At 41.1% G+C, this 18,572-nt stretch overlaps 9 non-coding genes across 9 annotated transcripts; all 9 read right to left on the minus strand.

Annotated features, from left to right (window-relative positions):
* Positions 1-1,887: 1,887 nt before the first annotated feature.
* trnan-guu (transfer RNA asparagine (anticodon GUU)) lies at positions 1,888-1,961 on the minus strand. The gene has a single exon. It is a non-coding gene; the product is annotated as a tRNA-Asn (tRNA).
* A 1,968-nt stretch (positions 1,962-3,929) lies between these two features.
* On the minus strand, positions 3,930-4,003 carry trnan-guu (transfer RNA asparagine (anticodon GUU)). Its single transcript has one exon. It is a non-coding gene; the product is annotated as a tRNA-Asn (tRNA).
* Positions 4,004-4,779: 776 nt separating this feature from the next.
* Positions 4,780-4,853, minus strand: trnan-guu (transfer RNA asparagine (anticodon GUU)). Its single transcript has one exon. It is a non-coding gene; the product is annotated as a tRNA-Asn (tRNA).
* An 847-nt stretch (positions 4,854-5,700) lies between these two features.
* trnan-guu (transfer RNA asparagine (anticodon GUU)) lies at positions 5,701-5,774 on the minus strand. Its single transcript has one exon. It is a non-coding gene; the product is annotated as a tRNA-Asn (tRNA).
* A 2,832-nt stretch (positions 5,775-8,606) lies between these two features.
* Positions 8,607-8,680, minus strand: trnan-guu (transfer RNA asparagine (anticodon GUU)). Its single transcript has one exon. It is a non-coding gene; the product is annotated as a tRNA-Asn (tRNA).
* Positions 8,681-9,750: 1,070 nt separating this feature from the next.
* trnan-guu (transfer RNA asparagine (anticodon GUU)) lies at positions 9,751-9,824 on the minus strand. The gene has a single exon. It is a non-coding gene; the product is annotated as a tRNA-Asn (tRNA).
* A 1,501-nt stretch (positions 9,825-11,325) lies between these two features.
* On the minus strand, positions 11,326-11,399 carry trnan-guu (transfer RNA asparagine (anticodon GUU)). The gene has a single exon. It is a non-coding gene; the product is annotated as a tRNA-Asn (tRNA).
* Positions 11,400-12,311: 912 nt separating this feature from the next.
* On the minus strand, positions 12,312-12,385 carry trnan-guu (transfer RNA asparagine (anticodon GUU)). Its single transcript has one exon. It is a non-coding gene; the product is annotated as a tRNA-Asn (tRNA).
* A 1,906-nt stretch (positions 12,386-14,291) lies between these two features.
* Positions 14,292-14,365, minus strand: trnan-auu (transfer RNA asparagine (anticodon AUU)). The gene has a single exon. It is a non-coding gene; the product is annotated as a tRNA-Asn (tRNA).
* Between the last annotated feature and the right edge of the window lie 4,207 nt (positions 14,366-18,572).

Below are 18,572 nucleotides of genomic sequence, written 5' to 3' on the forward strand. Positions count from 1 at the left end.
AAGAAGCATCATGTCATGTAACATTTTCTTTTGGGTGATAAAGAAATAGTATGAGAAATATGTAGTTAATTGCAGTAAAACTGTAAGAACGACACTTTACGTCCCTGGGTGGGCTTGAACCACAAACCTTTAGGTTAACAGCCGAACGCGCTAACCTATTGCGCCACAGAGACCATGTATTTTTGCTATATGAAGCCTTCTGGGCATGCAAAAGCTCAGATAAGAAGCATCATGTCATATAACATTTCTGTTGGGTGGAAATGACCTCTCATGTGACATATGTAGTTTAACTGCTGTTAAATTAGGAAAAATGCACTTTTCTTACCCTGGGTTGGGCATTGAAACCACCACCTTTTTGGTAACAACCGATAGCGCCACAGAGAACCACACTTCTTTCCTAAATGAAGCTTTCTGGGGCTGCAAAAGCTCAGACAAGAAGCATATGTCATGTAACATTTCTTTGGGTGATAAAGAAATAGTATGAGAAATATGTAGTTTATTTGCAGTAAAAATTGTTAAGAACGACACTTTACGTCCCTGGGTGGGCTTGAAGTTTAATTGCAGTAAAATCGTAAGAACGACACTTTACGTCCCTGGGTGGGCTTTGCACCACCAACCTTTCGGTTAACAGCCGAACGCGCTAACCTATTGCACCACAGAGACCATGCCAATTTCTTATTTGAAGCCTTCTAGGCATGCAAAAGCTCAGATAAGAAGCATCATGTCAAATAACATTTCTGTTGGGTGGAAATGACCTTGCATGTGACATATGTAGTTTAACTGCTGTTAAATTAGGAAAAAATGCACTTTTCTACCCTGGGTGGGCATGAACCACCAACCTTTTTGGTTAACAACCGATAAAGCCACAGAGACCACACTTCTTTCCTAAATGAAGCTTTCTGGGGCTGCAAAAGCTCAGACAAGAAGCATCATGTCATGTAACATTTCTTTTGGGTGATAAAGAATAGTAATGAGACATATGTAGTTTAACTAAATAAAAATGGCAACAAAGACACTTTATACTCCCTGGGTGGGCTTGAACCACCAAACTTTCGGTTAACAGCCGAACCGCGCTAACCTATTGCGGCCACAGAGACCATAATAACTTTCTTCTTTGAAGACTTCTAGGCATGCATAAGCTCAGATAAGAAGCATCATGTCAAATAACATTTCTGTTGGGTGGAAATGACCTTGCATGTGACATATGTAGTTTAACTGCTGTTAATTAGGAAAAAATGTACTTTTCTACCCTGGGTGGGCATGAACCACCAACCTTTTTGGTTAACAACTGATAGCGCCACAGAGAACCACACTTCTTTCCAAAATGAAGCTTTCTGGGGCTGCAAAAGCTCAGACAAGCAGCATCATCTAATGTAACATTTCTTTTGGGTGATAAAGAAATAGTATGAGAAATATGTAGTTTAATTGCAGTAAAAATTGTAAGAACGACACTTTAAGTCCCTGAGGGGGGCTTGACCACCAACCTTTCGGTTTAACAGCCAAACGCGCTAACCTATTGCGCCACAGAGACCATACTACTTTTCTTATTGAAGCCTTCTAGGCATGCAAAAGCTCAGATAAGAAGCATCATGTCAATAACATTTCTGTTGGGTGGAAATGACCTTGCATGTGACATATCTAGTTTAACTGCTGTTAAATTAGGAAAAAATGCACTTTTCTACCCTGGGTGGGCATGAACCACCAACCTTTTTGGTTACAACCGATACGCCACAGAGACCACACATCTTTCCTAAATAAAGCTTTCTGGGGCTGCAAAAGCTCAGACAAGCAGCATCATCTCATGTAACATTTCTTTGGGTGATAAAGAAATAGTAATGAGAAATATGTAGTTTAATTGCAGGTAAGAATTGTAAGAACGACACTTTACGTCCCTGGGTGGGCTTGAACCACCAACCTTTCGGTTAACAGCCGAACGCGCTAACCTATTGCGCCACAGAGACCATACTACTTTCTTATTTGAAGCCTTCTAGGCATGCAAAAGCTCAGATAAGAAGCATCATGTCAAATAACATTCTGTTGGGTGGAAATGACCTTGCATGTGACATATCTAGTTTAACTGCTGTTAAATTAGGAAAAAATGCACTTTTCTACCCTGGGTGGGCATGAACCACCAACCTTTTTGGTTAACAACCGATAGCGCCACAGAGACCACACATCTTTCCTAAATAAAGCTTTCTGGGGCTGCAAAAGCTCAGACAAGAAGCATAATGTCAAGTAACATTTCTTTTGGGTGATAAAGACATAGTATGAGAAATATGTAGTTTAATTGCAGTAAAAAAACGTAAAAACGACACTTTACGTCCCTGGGTGGGCTTGAACCACCAACCTTTCGGTTAACAGCCGAACGCGTTAACCGATTGCGCCACTGAGACCATGCTACTTTTCTATTTGAAGCCTTCTGGGCATGCAAAAGCTCAGATAAGAAGCATCATGTCAAATAACATTTCTGTTGGGTGGAAATGACCTTGCATGAGACATATGTAGTTTAACTGCTGTTAAATTAGGAAAAAATGCACTTTTCTACCCTGGGTGGGCATGAACCACCCACCTTTTTGGTTAACAACCGATAAAGCTACAGAGACCACAGTTCTTTCCTAAATGAAGCTTTCTGGGGCTGCAAAAGCTCAGACAAGAAGCATCATGTCATGTAACACTTCTTTTGGGTGATAAAGAAATAGTATGAGAAATATGTAGTTTAATTGCAGTAAAAACTGTAAGAACGACACTTTACGTCCCTGGGTGGGCTTGAAGTTTAATTGCAGTGAAAATCGTAAGGACGACACTTTACGTCCCTGGGTGGGCTTGAACCACCAACCTTTTGGTTAACAGCCGAACGCGCTAACCGATTGCGCCACAGAGACCATGTTACTTTTCTATTTGAAGCCTTCTGGGCATGCAAAAGCTCAGATAAGAAGCATCATGTCAAATAACATTTCTGTTGGGTAGAAATGACCTTGCATGTGACATATGTAGTTTAACTGCTGTTAAATTAGGAAAAAATGCACTTTTCTACCCTGGGTGGGCATGAACCACCAACCTTTTTGGTTAACAACCGATAGCGCCACAGAGACCACACTTCTTTCCTAAATGAAGCTTTCTGGGGCTGCAAAAGCTCAGACAAGAAGCATCATGTCATGTAACATTTCTTTTGGGTGATAAAGAAATAGTATGAGAAATATGTAGTTTATTTGCAGTAAAAATTGTAAGAACGACACTTTACGTCCCTGGGTGGGCTTGAAGTTTAATTGCAGTAAAAATCGTAAGAACGACACTTTACGTCCCTGGGTGGGCTTGCACCACCAACCTTTCGGTTAACAGCCGAACGCGCTAACCTATTGCACCACAGAGACCATGCCAATTTCTTATTTGAAGCCTTCTAGGCATGCAAAAGCTCAGATTTACATTTACATTTACAGCATTTATCAGACGCCCTTATCCAGAGCGACTTACAATCAGTAGTTACAGGGACAGTCCCCCTGGAGCAACTTAGGGTTAAGTGTCTTGCTCAGGGACACAACGGTAGTAAGTGGGATTCGAACCCGGGTCTTCTGGTTCATAGGCGAGTGTGTTACCCACTAGGCTACTACTACCACCACATAAGAAGCATCATGTCAAATAACATTTCTGTTGGGTGGAAATGACCTTGCATGTGACATATGTAGTTTAACTGCTGTTAAATTAGGAAAAAATGCACTTTTCTACCCTGGGTGGGCATGAACCACCAACGTTTTTGGTTAACAACCGATAAAGCCACAGAGACCACACTTCTTTCCTAAATGAAGCTTTCTGGGGCTGCAAAAGCTCAGACAAGAAGCATCATGTCATGTAACATTTCTTTTGGGTGATAAAGAAAGTGTATGAGAAATATGTAGTTTAATTGCAGTAAAAACTGTAAGAACGACACTTTACGTCCCTGGGTGGGCTTGAACCACCAACCTTTCGGTTAACAGCCGAACGCGCTAACCTATTGCGCCACAGAGACCATGCTCCTCTTCTATTTGAAGCCTTCTGGGCATGCAAAAGCTCAGATAAGAAGCATCATGTCAATAACATTTCTGTTGGGTGGAAATGACCTTGCATGTGACATATGTAGTTTAACTGCTGTTAAACTAGGAAAAAATGCACTTTTCTACCCTGGGTGGGCATGAACCACCAACCTTTTTGGTTAACAACCGATAGCGCCACAGAGACCACACTTCTTTCCTAAATGAAGCTTTCTGGGGCTGCAAAAGCTCAGACAAGAAGCATCATGTCATGTAACATTTCTTTTGGGTGATAAAGAAATAGTATGAGAAATATGTAGTTTAATTGCAGTAAAAACTGTAAGAAGGACACTTTACGTCCCTGGGTGGGCTTGAACCACCAACCTTTCGGTTAACAGCCGATTGCGCCACAGAGACCATGCTACTTTTCTATTTGAAGCCTTCTGGGCATGCAAAAGCTCAGAAAGAAGCATCATGTCAAATAACATTTCTGTTGGGTGGAAATGACCTTGCATGTGACATATGTAGTTTAACTGCTGTTAAACTAAGAAAAAAATGCACTTTTCTACCCTGGGTGGGCATGAACCACCAACCTTTTTGGTTAACAACCGATAAAGCCACAGAGACCACACTTCTTTCCTAAATGAAGCTTTCTGGGGCTGCAAAAGCTCAGACAAGAAGCATCATGTCATGTAACATTTCTTTTGGGTGATAAAGAAATAGTATGAGAAATATGTAGTTTAATTGCAGTAAAAACTGTAAGAACGACACTTTACGTCCCTGGGTGGGCTTGAACCACCAACCTTTCGGTTAACAGCCGAACGCGCTAACCTATTGCGCCACAGAGACCATGTATTTTTGCTATATGAAGCCTTCTGGGCATGCAAAAGCTCAGATAAGAAGCATCATGTCATATAACATTTCTGTTGGGTGGAAATGACCTCTCATGTGACATATGTAGTTTAACTGCTGTTAAATTAGGAAAAAATGCAATTTTCTACCCTGGGTGGGCATGAACCACCAACCTTTTTGGTTAACAACCGATAGCGCCACAGAGACCACACTTCTTTCCTAAATGAAGCTTTCTGGGGCTGCAAAAGCTCAGACAAGAAGCATCATGTCATGTAACATTTCTTTTGGGTGATAAAGAAATAGTATGAGAAATATGTAGTTTATTTGCAGTAAAAATTGTAAGAACGACACTTTACGTCCCTGGGTGGGCTTGAAGTTTAATTGCAGTAAAAATCGTAAGAACGACACTTTACGTCCCTGGGTGGGCTTGCACCACCAACCTTTCGGTTAACAGCCGAACGCGCTAACCTATTGCACCACAGAGACCATGCCAATTTCTTATTTGAAGCCTTCTAGGCATGCAAAAGCTCAGATAAGAAGCATCATGTCAAATAACATTTCTGTTGGGTGGAAATGACCTTGCATGTGACATATGTAGTTTAACTGCTGTTAAATTAGGAAAAAATGCACTTTTCTACCCTGGGTGGGCATGAACCACCAACGTTTTTGGTTAACAACCGATAAAGCCACAGAGACCACACTTCTTTCCTAAATGAAGCTTTCTGGGGCTGCAAAAGCTCAGACAAGAAGCATCATGTCATGTAACATTTCTTTTGGGTGATAAAGAAATAGTATGAGACATATGTAGTTTAACTAAATAAAAAATGGCAACAAAGACACTTTACGTCCCTGGGTGGGCTTGAACCACCAACCTTTCGGTTAACAGCCGAACGCGCTAACCTATTGCGCCACAGAGACCATATTACTTTCTTCTTTGAAGACTTCTAGGCATGCATAAGCTCAGATAAGAAGCATCATGTCAAATAACATTTCTGTTGGGTGGAAATGACCTTGCATGTGACATATGTAGTTTAACTGCTGTTAAATTAGGAAAAAATGTACTTTTCTACCCTGGGTGGGCATGAACCACCAACCTTTTTGGTTAACAACTGATAGCGCCACAGAGACCACACTTCTTTCCAAAATGAAGCTTTCTGGGGCTGCAAAAGCTCAGACAAGCAGCATCATCTAATGTAACATTTCTTTTGGGTGATAAAGAAATAGTATGAGAAATATGTAGTTTAATTGCAGTAAAAATTGTAAGAACGACACTTTAAGTCCCTGAGTGGGCTTGAACCACCAACCTTTCGGTTAACAGCCAAACGCGCTAACCTATTGCGCCACAGAGACCATACTACTTTCTTATTTGAAGCCTTCTAGGCATGCAAAAGCTCAGATAAGAAGCATCATGTCAATAACATTTCTGTTGGGTGGAAATGACCTTGCATGTGACATATGTAGTTTAACTGCTGTTAAATTAGGAAAAAATGCACTTTTCTACCCTGGGTGGGCATGAACCACCAACCTTTTTGGTTAACAACCGATAGCGCCACAGAGACCACACATCTTTCCTAAATAAAGCTTTCTGGGGCTGCAAAAGCTCAGACAAGCAGCATCATCTCATGTAACATTTCTTTTGGGTGATAAAGAAATAGTATGAGAAATATGTAGTTTAATTGCAGTAAAAATTGTAAGAACGACACTTTAAGTCCCTGGGTGGGCTTGAACCACCAACCTTTCGGTTAACAGCCGAACGCGCTAACCTATTGCGCCACAGAGACCATACTACTTTCTTATTTGAAGCCTTCTAGGCATGCAAAAGCTCAGATAAGAAGCATCATGTCAAATAACATTTCTGTTGGGTGGAAATGACCTTGCATGTGACATATCTAGTTTAACTGCTGTTAAATTAGGAAAAAATGCACTTTTCTACCCTGGGTGGGCATGAACCACCAACCTTTTTGGTTAACAACCGATAGCGCCACAGAGACCACACATCTTTCCTAAATAAAGCTTTCTGGGGCTGCAAAAGCTCAGACAAGAAGCATAATGTCACGTAACATTTCTTTTGGGTGATAAAGACATAGTATGAGAAATATGTAGTTTAATTGCAGTAAAAAACGTAAAAACGACACTTTACGTCCCTGGGTGGGCTTGAACCACCAACCTTTCGGTTAACAGCCGAACGCGTTAACCGATTGCGCCACTGAGACCATGCTACTTTTCTATTTGAAGCCTTCTGGGCATGCAAAAGCTCAGATAAGAAGCATCATGTCAAATAACATTTCTGTTGGGTGGAAATGACCTTGCATGAGACATATGTAGTTTAACTGCTGTTAAATTAGGAAAAAATGCACTTTTCTACCCTGGGTGGGCATGAACCACCCACCTTTTTGGTTAACAACCGATAAAGCTACAGAGACCACAGTTCTTTCCTAAATGAAGCTTTCTGGGGCTGCAAAAGCTCAGACAAGAAGCATCATGTCATGTAACACTTCTTTTGGGTGATAAAGAAATAGTATGAGAAATATGTAGTTTAATTGCAGTAAAAACTGTAAGAACGACACTTTACGTCCCTGGGTGGGCTTGAAGTTTAATTGCAGTGAAAATCGTAAGGACGACACTTTACGTCCCTGGGTGGGCTTGAACCACCAACCTTTTGGTTAACAGCCGAACGCGCTAACCGATTGCGCCACAGAGACCATGTTACTTTTCTATTTGAAGCCTTCTGGCATGCAAAAGCTCAGATAAGAAGCATCATGTCAAATAACATTTCTGTTGGGTAGAAATGACCTTGCATGTGACATATGTAGTTTAACTGCTGTTAAATTAGGAAAAAATGCACTTTTCTACCCTGGGTGGGCATGAACCACCAACCTTTTTGGTTAACAACCGATAGCGCCACAGAGACCACACTTCTTTCCTAAATGAAGCTTTCTGGGGCTGCAAAAGCTCAGACAAGAAGCATCATGTCATGTAACATTTCTTTTGGGTGATAAAGAAATAGTATGAGAAATATGTAGTTTATTTGCAGTAAAAATTGTAAGAACGACACTTTACGTCCCTGGGTGGGCTTGAAGTTTAATTGCAGTAAAAATCGTAAGAACGACACTTTACGTCCCTGGGTGGGCTTGCACCACCAACCTTTCGGTTAACAGCCGAACGCGCTAACCTATTGCACCACAGAGACCATGCCAATTTCTTATTTGAAGCCTTCTAGGCATGCAAAAGCTCAGATTTACATTTACATTTACAGCATTTATCAGACGCCCTTATCCAGAGCGACTTACAATCAGTAGTTACAGGGACAGTCCCCCTGGAGCAACTTAGGGTTAAGTGTCTTGCTCAGGGACACAACGGTAGTAAGTGGGATTCGAACCCGGGTCTTCTGGTTCATAGGCGAGTGTGTTACCCACTAGGCTACTACTACCACCACATAAGAAGCATCATGTCAAATAACATTTCTGTTGGGTGGAAATGACCTTGCATGTGACATATGTAGTTTAAACTGCTGTTAAATTAGGAAAAAAATGCACTTTTCTACCCTGGGTGGGCATGAACCACCAACGTTTTTGGTTAACAACCGATAAAGCCACAGAGACCACACTTCTTTCCTAAATGAAGCTTTCTGGGGCTGCAAAAGCTCAGACAAGAAGCATCATGTCATGTAACATTTCTTTTGGGTGATAAAGAAAGTGTATGAGAAATATGTAGTTTAATTGCAGTAAAAACTGTAAGAACGACACTTTACGTCCCTGGGTGGGCTTGAACCACCAACCTTTCGGTTAACAGCCGAACGCGCTAACCTATTGCGCCACAGAGACCATGCTCCTCTTCTATTTGAAGCCTTCTGGGCATGCAAAAGCTCAGATAAGAAGCATCATGTCAAATAACATTTCTGTTGGGTGGAAATGACCTTGCATGTGACATATGTAGTTTAACTGCTGTTAAACTAGGAAAAAATGCACTTTTCTACCCTGGGTGGGCATGAACCACCAACCTTTTTGGTTAACAACCGATAGCGCCACAGAGACCACACTTCTTTCCTAAATGAAGCTTTCTGGGGCTGCAAAAGCTCAGACAAGAAGCATCATGTCATGTAACATTTCTTTTGGGTGATAAAGAAATAGTATGAGAAATATGTAGTTTAATTGCAGTAAAAACTGTAAGAAGGACACTTTACGTCCCTGGGTGGGCTTGAACCACCAACCTTTCGGTTAACAGCCGAACGCGCTAACCGATTGCACCACAGAGACCATGTAATTTTGCTATATGAAGCCTTCTGGGCATGCAAAAGCTCAGATAAGAAGCATCATGTCATATAACATTTCTGTTTGGTGGGAAAGACCTTGCATGAGACATATGTAGTTTAACTGAATAAAAAACGGCAACAGAGACACTTTACGTCCCTGGGTGGGCTTGAGCCACCAACCTTTCGGTTAACAGCCGAACGCGCTAACCGATTGCGCCACTGAGACCATGCTACTTTTCTATTTGAAGCCTTCTGGGCATGCAAAAGCTCAGATAAGAAGCATCATGTCAAATAACATTTCTGTTGGGTGGAAATGACCTTGCATGTGACATATGTAGTTTAACTGCTGTTAAATTAGGAAAAAAATGCACTTTTCTACCCTGGGTGGGCATGAACCACCAACCTTTTTGGTTAACAACCGATAAAGCTACAGAGACCACACTTCTTTCCTAAATGAAGCTTTCTGGGGCTGCAAAAGCTCAGACAAGAAGCATCATGTCATGTAACATTTCTTTTGGGTGATAAAGAAATAGTATGAGAAATATGTAGTTTAATTGCAGCAAAAACTGTAAGAACGACACTTTACGTCCCTGGGTGGGCTTGAAGTTTAATTGCAGTAAAAATCGTAAGGACGACACTTTACGTCCCTGGGTGGGCTTGAACCACCAACCTTTCGGTTAACAGCCGAACGCGCTAACCGATTGCGCCACAGAGACCATGTTACTTTTCTATTTGAAGCCTTCTGGGCATGCAAAAGCTCAGATAAGAAGCATCATGTCAAATAACATTTCTGTTGGGTAGAAATGACCTTGCATGTGACATATGTAGTTTAACTGCTGTTAAATTAGGAAAAAATGTACTTTTCTACCCTGGGTGGGCATGAACCACCAACCTTTTTGGTTAACAACCGATAGCGCCACAGAGACCACACTTCTTTCCAAAATGAAGCTTTCTGGGGCTGCAAAAGCTCAGACAAGCAGCATCATCTCATGTAACATTTCTTTTGGGTGATAAAGAAATAGTATGAGAAATATGTAGTTTAATTGCAGTAAAAATTGTAAGAACGACACTTTACGTCCCTGGGTGGGCTTGAACCACCAACCTTTCGGTTAACAGCCGAACGCGCTAACCGATTGCACCACAGAGACCATGTAATTTTGCTATATGAAGCCTTCTGGGCATGCAAAAGCTCAGATAAGAAGCATCATGTCATATAACATTTCTGTTGGGTGGGAAAGACCTTGCATGAGACATATGTAGTTTAACTGAATAAAAAACGGCAACAGAGACACTTTACGTCCCTGGGTGGGCTTGAACCACCAACCTTTCGGTTAACAGCCGAACGCTCTAACCTATTGCGCCACAGAGACCATGCTACTTTCTTATTTGAAGCCTTATAGGCATGCAAAAGCTCAGATTAGAAGCATCATGTCAAATATCATTTCTGTTGGGTGGAAATGACCTTGCATGTGACATATCTAGTTTAACTGCTGTTAAATTAGGAAAAAATGCACTTTTCTACCCTGGGTGGGCATGAACCACCAACCTTTTTGGTTAACAACCGATAGCGCCACAGAGACCACACTTCTTTCCTAAATGAAGCTTTCTGGGGCTGCAAAAGCTCAGACAAGAAGCATCATGTCATGTAACATTTCTTTTGGGTGATAAAGAAATAGTATGAGAAATATGTAGTTTAATTGCAGTAAAAATTGTAAGAACGACACTTTACGTCCCTGGGTGGGCTTGAAGTTTAATTGCAGTAAAAATCGTAAGAACGACACTTTACGCCCCTGGGTGGGCTTGCACCACCAACCTTTCGGTTAACAGCCGAACGCGCTAACCTATTGCGCCACAGAGACCATGCTCCTTTTCTATTTGAAGCCTTCTGGGCATGCAAAAGCTCAGATAAGAAGCATCATGTCAAATAACATTTCTGTTGGGTGGAAATGACCTTGCATGTGACATATGTAGTTTAACTGCTGTTAAACTAGGAAAAAATGCACTTTTCTACCCTGGGTGGGCATGAACCACCAACCTTTTTGGTTAACAACCGATAAAGCCACAGAGACCACACTTCTTTCCTAAATGAAGCTTTCTGGGGCTGCAAAAGCTCAGACAAGAAGCATCATGTCATGTAACATTTCTTTTGGGTGATAAAGAAATAGTATGAGACATATGTAGTTTAACTAAATAAAAAATGGCAACAAAGACACTTTACGTCCCTGGGTGGGCTTGAACCACCAACCTTTCGGTTAACAGCCGAACGCGCTAACCTATTGCGCCACAGAGACCATACTACTTTCTTCTTTGAAGACTTCTAGGCATGCATAAGCTCAGATAAGAAGCATCATGTCAAATAACATTTCTGTTGGGTGGAAATGACCTTGCATGTGACATATGTAGTTTAACTGCTGTTAAATTAGGAAAAAATGTACTTTTCTACCCTGGGTGGGCATGAACCACCAACCTTTTTGGTTAACAACCGATAGCGCCACAGAGACCACACTTCTTTCCAAAATGAAGCTTTCTGGGGCTGCAAAAGCTCAGACAAGAAGCATCATGTCATGTAACATTTCTTTTGGGTGATAAAGAAATAGTATGCAAAAGCTCAGATAAGAAGCATCATGTCAAATAACATTTCTGTTGGGTGGAAATGACCTTGCATGTGACATATGTAGTTTAACTGCTGTTAAATTAGGAAAAAATGCACTTTTCTACCCTGGGTGGGCATGAACCACCAACCTTTTTGGTTAACAACCGATAAAGCTACAGAGACCACACTTCTTTCCTAAATGAAGCTTTCTGGGGCTGCAAAAGCTCAGACAAGAAGCATCATGTCATGTAACATTTCTTTTGGGTGATAAAGAAATAGTATGAGAAATATGTAGTTTAATTGCAGTAAAAACTGTAAGAACGACACTTTACGTCCCTGGGTGGGATTGAAGTTTAATTGCAGTAAAAATCGTAAGAACGACACTTTACGTCCCTGGGTGGGCTTGAACCACCAACCTTTCGGTTAACAGCCGAACGCGCTAACCGATTGCACCACAGAGACCATGTAATTTTGCTATATGAAGCCTTCTGGGCATGCAAAAGCTCAGATAAGAAGCATCATGTCATATAACATTTCTGTTGGGTGGGAAAGACCTTGCATGAGACATATGTAGTTTAACTGAATAAAAAACGGCAACAGAGACAATTTACGTCCCTGGGTGGGCTTGAACCACCAACCTTTCGGTTAACAGCCGAACGCGCTAACCGATTGCGCCACAGAGACCATGTTTTTTGCTATATGAAGCCTTCTGGGCATGCAAAAGCTCAGATAAGAATCATCATGTCAAATAACATTTCTGTTGGGTGGAAATGACCTTGCATGTGACATATCTAGTTTAACTGCTGTTAAATTAAGAAAAAATGCACTTTTCTACCCTGGGTGGGCATGAACCACCAACCTTTTTGGTTAACAACCGATAGCGCCACAGAGACCACACATCTTTCCTAAATAAAGCTTTCTGGGGCTGCAAAAGCTCAGACAAGAAGCATAATGTCATGTAACATTTCTTTTGGGTGATAAAGACATAGTATGAGAAATATGTAGTTTAATTGCAGTAAAAACCGTAAGAACGACACTTTACGTCCCTGGGTGGGCTTGAACCACCAACCTTTCGGTTAACAGCCGATTGCGCCACAGAGACCACACTTCTTTCCTAAATGAAGCTTTCTGGGGCTGCAAAAGCTCAGACAAGAAGCATCATGTCATGTAACATTTCTTTTGGGTGATAAAGAAATAGTATGAGAAATATGTAGTTTAATTGCAGTAAAAATTGTAAGAACGACACTTTACGTCCCTGGGTGGGCTTGAAGTTTAATTGCAGTAAAAATCGTAAGAACGACACTTTACGCCCCTGGGTGGGCTTGCACCACCAACCTTTCGGTTAACAGCCGAACGCGCTAACCTATTGCGCCACAGAGACCATGCTCCTTTTCTATTTGAAGCCTTCTGGGCATGCAAAAGCTCAGATAAGAAGCATCATGTCAAATAACATTTCTGTTGGGTGGAAATGACCTTGCATGTGACATATCTAGTTTAACTGCTGTTAAATTAGGAAAAAATGCACTTTTCTTCCCTGGGTGGGCATGAACCACCAACCTTTTTGGTTAACAACCGATAGCGCCACAGAGACCACACATCTTTCCTAAATAAAGCTTTCTGGGGCTGCAAAAGCTCAGACAAGAAGCATAATGTCATGTAACATTTCTTTTGGGTGATAAAGACATAGTATGAGAAATATGTAGTTTAATTGCAGTAAAAACCGTAAGAACGACTCTTTATGTCCCTGGGTGTGCTTGAACCACCAACCTTTCGGTTAACAGCCGATTGCGCCACAGAGACCATGCAACTTTTCTATTTGAAGCCTTCTGGGCATGCAAAAGCTCAGATAAGAAGCATCATGTCAAATAACATTTCTGTTGGGTGGAAATGACCTTGCATGTGACATATGTAGTTTAACTGCTGTTAAACTAGGAAAAAATGCACTTTTCTACCCTGGGTGGGCATGAACCACCAACCTTTTTGGTTAACAACCGATAAAGCCACAGAGACCACACTTCTTTCCTAAATGAAGCTTTCTGGGGCTGCAAAAGCTCAGACAAGAAGCATCATGTCATGTAACATTTCTTTTGGGTGATAAAGAAATAGTATGAGAAATATGTAGTTTAATTGCAGTAAAAACTGTAAGAACGACACTTTACGTCCCTGGGTGGGCTTGAACCACCAACCTTTCGGTTAACAGCCGAACGCGCTAACCTATTGCGCCACAGAGACCATACTACTTTCTTCGTTGAAGACTTCTAGGCATGCATAAGCTCAGATAAGAAGCATCATGTCAAATTACATTTCTGTTGGGTGGAAATGACCTTGCATGTGACATATGTAGTTTAACTGCTGTTAAATTAGGAAAAAATGTACTTTTCTACCCTGGGTGGGCATGAACCACCAACCTTTTTGGTTAACAACCGATAGCGCCACAGAGACCACACTTCTTTCCAAAATGAAGCTTTCTGGGGCTGCAAAAGCTCAGACAAGCAGCATCATCCCATGTAACATTTCTTTTGGGTGATAAAGAAATAGTATGAGAAATATTTAGTTTAATTGCAGTAAAAATTGTAAGAACGGCACTTTACGTCCCTGGGTGGGCTTGAACCACCAACCTTTCAGTTAATAGCCGAACGCGTTAACCGATTGCGCCACTGAGACCATGCTACTTTTCTATTTGAAATAGCCTTCTGGGCATGCAAAAGCTCAGATAAGAAGCATCATGTCAAATAACATTTCTGTTGGGTGGAAATGACCTTGCATGTGACATATGTAGTTTAACTGCTGTTAAATTAGGAAAAAATGCACTTTTCTACCCTGGGTGGGCATGAACCACCAACCTTTTTGGTTAACAACCGATAAAGCTACAGAGACCACACTTCTTTCCTAAATGAAGCTTTCTGGGGCTGCAAAAGCTCAGACAAGAAGCATCATGTCATGTAACATTTCTTTTGGGTGATAAAGAAATAGTATGAGAAATATGTAGTTTAATTGCAATAAAAACTGTAAGAACGACACTTTACGTCCCTGGGTGGGCTTGAACCACCAACCTTTCGGTAACAGCCGAACGCGCTAACCGATTGCACCACAGAGACCAAGTAATTTTGCTATATGAAGCCTTCTGGGCATGCAAAAGCTCAGATAAGAAGCATCATGTCATATAACATTTCTGTTGGGTGGGAAAGACCTTGCATGAGACATATGTAGTTTAACTGAATAAAAAACGGCAACAGAGACACTTTACGTCCCTGGGTGGGCTTGAACCACCAACCTTTCGGTTAACAGCCAAACACGCTAACCGATTGCGCCACAGAGACCATGTATTTTTGCTATATGAAGCCTTCTGGGCATGCAAAAGCTCAGATAAGAATCATCATGTCAAATAACATTTCTGTTGGGTGGAAATGACCTTGCATGTGACATATCTAGTTTAACTGCTGTTAAATTAGGAAAAAATGCACTTTTCTACCCTGGGTGGGCATGAACCACCAACCTTTTTGGTTAACAACCGATAGCGCCACAGAGACCACACATCTTTCCTAAATAAAGCTTTCTGGGGCTGCAAAAGCTCAGACAAGAAGCATAATGTCATGTAACATTTCTTTTGGGTGATAAAGACATAGTATGAGAAATATGTAGTTTAATTGCAGTAAAAACCGTAAGAACGACACTTTACGTCCCTGGGTGGGCTTGAACCACCAACCTTTCGGTTAACAGCCGATTGCGCCACAGAGACCATGCTACTTTTCTATTTGAAGCCTTCTGGGCATGCAAAAGCTCAGATAAGAAGCATCATGTCAAATAACATTTCTGTTGGGTGGAAATGACCTTGCATGTGACATATGTAGTTTAACTGCTGTTAAACTAGGAAAAAATGCACTTTTCTACCCTGGGTGGGCATGAACCACCAACCTTTTTGGTTAACAACCGATAAAGCCACAGAGACCACACTTCTTTCCTAAATGAAGCTTTCTGGGGCTGCAAAAGCTCAGACAAGAAGCATCATGTCATGTAACATTTCTTTTGGGTGATAAAGAAATAGTATGAGACATATGTAGTTTAACTGAATAAAAAATGGCAACAAAGACACTTTACATCCCTGGGTGGGCTTGAACCACCAACCTTTCGGTTAACAGCCGAACGCGCTAACCTATTGCACCACAGAGACCATACTAATTTCTTATTTGAAGCCTTCTAGGCATGCAAAAGCTCAGATAAGAAGCATCATGTCAAATAACATTTCTGTTGGGTGGAAATGACCTTGCATGTGACATATCTAGTTTAACTGCTGTTAAATTAGGAAAAAATGCACTTTTCTACCCTGGGTGGGCATGAACCACCAACCTTTTTGGTTAACAACCGATAGCGCCACAGAGACCACACATCTTTCCCAAATGAAGCTTTCTGGGGCTGCAAAAGCTCAGACAAGAAGCATAATGTAATGTAACATTTCTTTTGGGTGATAGAGACATAGTATGAGAAATATGTAATTTAATTGCAGTAAAAATCGTAAGAACGACACTTTACGTCCCTGGGTGGGCTTGAACCACCAACCTTTCGGTTAACAGCCGAACGCGCTAAGCGATTGCGCCACAGAGACCATGCTACTTTTCTATTTGAAGCCTTCTGGGCATGCAAAAGCTCAGATAAGAAGCATCATGTCAAATAACATTTCTGTTGTGTGGAAATGACCTTGCATGTGACATATGTAGTTTAACTGCTGTTAAATTAGGAAAAAATGCACTTTTCTACCCTGGGTGGGCATGAACCACCAACCTTTTTGGTTAACAACCGATAAAGCCACAGAGACCACACTTCTTTCCTAAATGAAGCTTTCTGGGGCTGCAAAAGCTCAGACAAGAAGCATCATGTCATGTAACATTTCTTTTGGGTGATAAAGAAATAGTATGAGAAATATGTAGTTTAATTGCAGCAAAAACTGTAAGAACGACACTTTACGTCCCTGGGTGGGCTTGAACCACCAACCTTTCGGTTAACAGCCGAACGCGCTAACCTATTGCGCCACAGAGACCATGTATTTTTGCTATATGAAGCCTTCTGGGCATGCAAAAGCTCAGATAAGAAGCATCATGTCATATAACATTTCTGTTGGGTGGAAATTACCTCTCATGTGACATATGTAGTTTAACTGCTGTTAAATTAGGAAAAAATGCACTTTTCTACCCTGGGTGGGCATGAACCACCAACCTTTTTGGTTAACAACCGATAAAGCCACAGAGACCACACTTTTTTCCTAAATGAAGCTTTCTGGGGCTGCAAAAGCTCAGACAAGAAGCATCATGTCATGTAACATTTCTTTTGGGTGATAAAGAAATAGTATGAGAAATATGTAGTTTATTTGCAGTAAAAATTGTAAGAACGACACTTTACGTCCCTGGGTGGGCTTGAAGTTTAATTGCAGTAAAAGTCGTAAGGACGAACCTTTACGTCCCTGGGTGAGCTTGTGTGGTGGAAATTCTGCCGTCTGGGGAACTGCAATAAAGGAAGTCAACTGAATTGATTATCCAAGTTTATTTTACCGCGCACGGGGGGACCCACAAGAGAACATCCCCCCCGCTTGATTACAGTTCACAAGCATTTATACATCTGGGGTGTACAAGGTCGAAAAGCAAGCTCGCACCACTTTGGACAGTGGCGCCCATCAATGTCACAGAACCTTTCTTTTATCAGTTTATGTCTAGTTTTTGCGTCAAACTTTTGCATCAACAAGGTCAGACCTAAGATACACAGTTGTCTTCTGACTGTTCCATGACCAAAGGTGAAACACGTGGAGAGTCTGGCCTACTAAATTTCGTGGAGTGTCTGGGCCTACTAAATTTTCCTTCCACACTTTTTTTTTTTTTTTTTTTTTTGATTAATTGATCTCTACTATAGGCACAAAAATGTATATGATGTTTACGCAAGGTGAGGAGTACATAATTACATAATAACACAAAATTCAAAGAATAAAAAATTATTATAAAAATGATTAAAAAGTACGCAGCAAATTAATGCAAAATTACAAAGTAACGTAATATACAACCAGAAACATCAAAGTATACCACTCCATCAAGGGTTTAAGGTAACTCATCACAGGCAGTTGTATAAAAATATAAACTCAAAACTAAATAATTAAAAAAACAAACTATTTAAAATGAAAATCAACAACAAGTATAACAATCAATATCAATAGTGTATTATGTGTCTGCATCTGTCTCATCCGAGGAGGAGCTTGATTCAAAGCATGATTGACCACTATGAACAAGAGTTACATAATTTTTTTTTAGGGGTCTAATAACATATCAACAGCAATGTGGTTCTGGAAGGCCATAAGTGAGGTGGCTTTAAATTGTCCATGTACAGCCTCAAATCCATGTCTAGTGAAGTTTGATAAGCGCTGCACCTTGTTATGAATGTAATTGATTCTGTCAACATTTTTGTTAGGAGTTTTTCAAAATAAAAATTTATTTAAAGCCTGCAGCTATTTGATTAACTAATATGTATTCGTCGGGCACACCTCTGGGAATACTTATGGTATCAATGTAAGTTGTATCAGGGGAATCAAAAGAAAACAATGATCTCCTAGCTAAACGGGAGCGAAAAAGAGACTGGAACTTCCGATGCGGTTACGGGCAAAATAGTCACAGGTAGGATAAGAGTAGAAGGAGTGCAGACACCCGACCAGTTCTCAGGTAAAGTGGAGCACAGTGTTTTACCGCCACCAGATGTCAGAACGATCAACTTTCGGGGAATCAGACAGGTTGTGGATGGATGCACAATATGAAACATTCACAGTACCAACAGTATTACCAGGGGAAGGGTAATACCTTGATACCTCAGCATCAAAAACAGGGGGAACATCGGTTTT

The sequence above is a fragment of the Denticeps clupeoides genome, unplaced genomic scaffold, assembly GCF_900700375.1.
Source record: "Denticeps clupeoides unplaced genomic scaffold, fDenClu1.1, whole genome shotgun sequence".
Taxonomy (NCBI): Eukaryota; Metazoa; Chordata; class Actinopteri; order Clupeiformes; family Denticipitidae; genus Denticeps; species Denticeps clupeoides.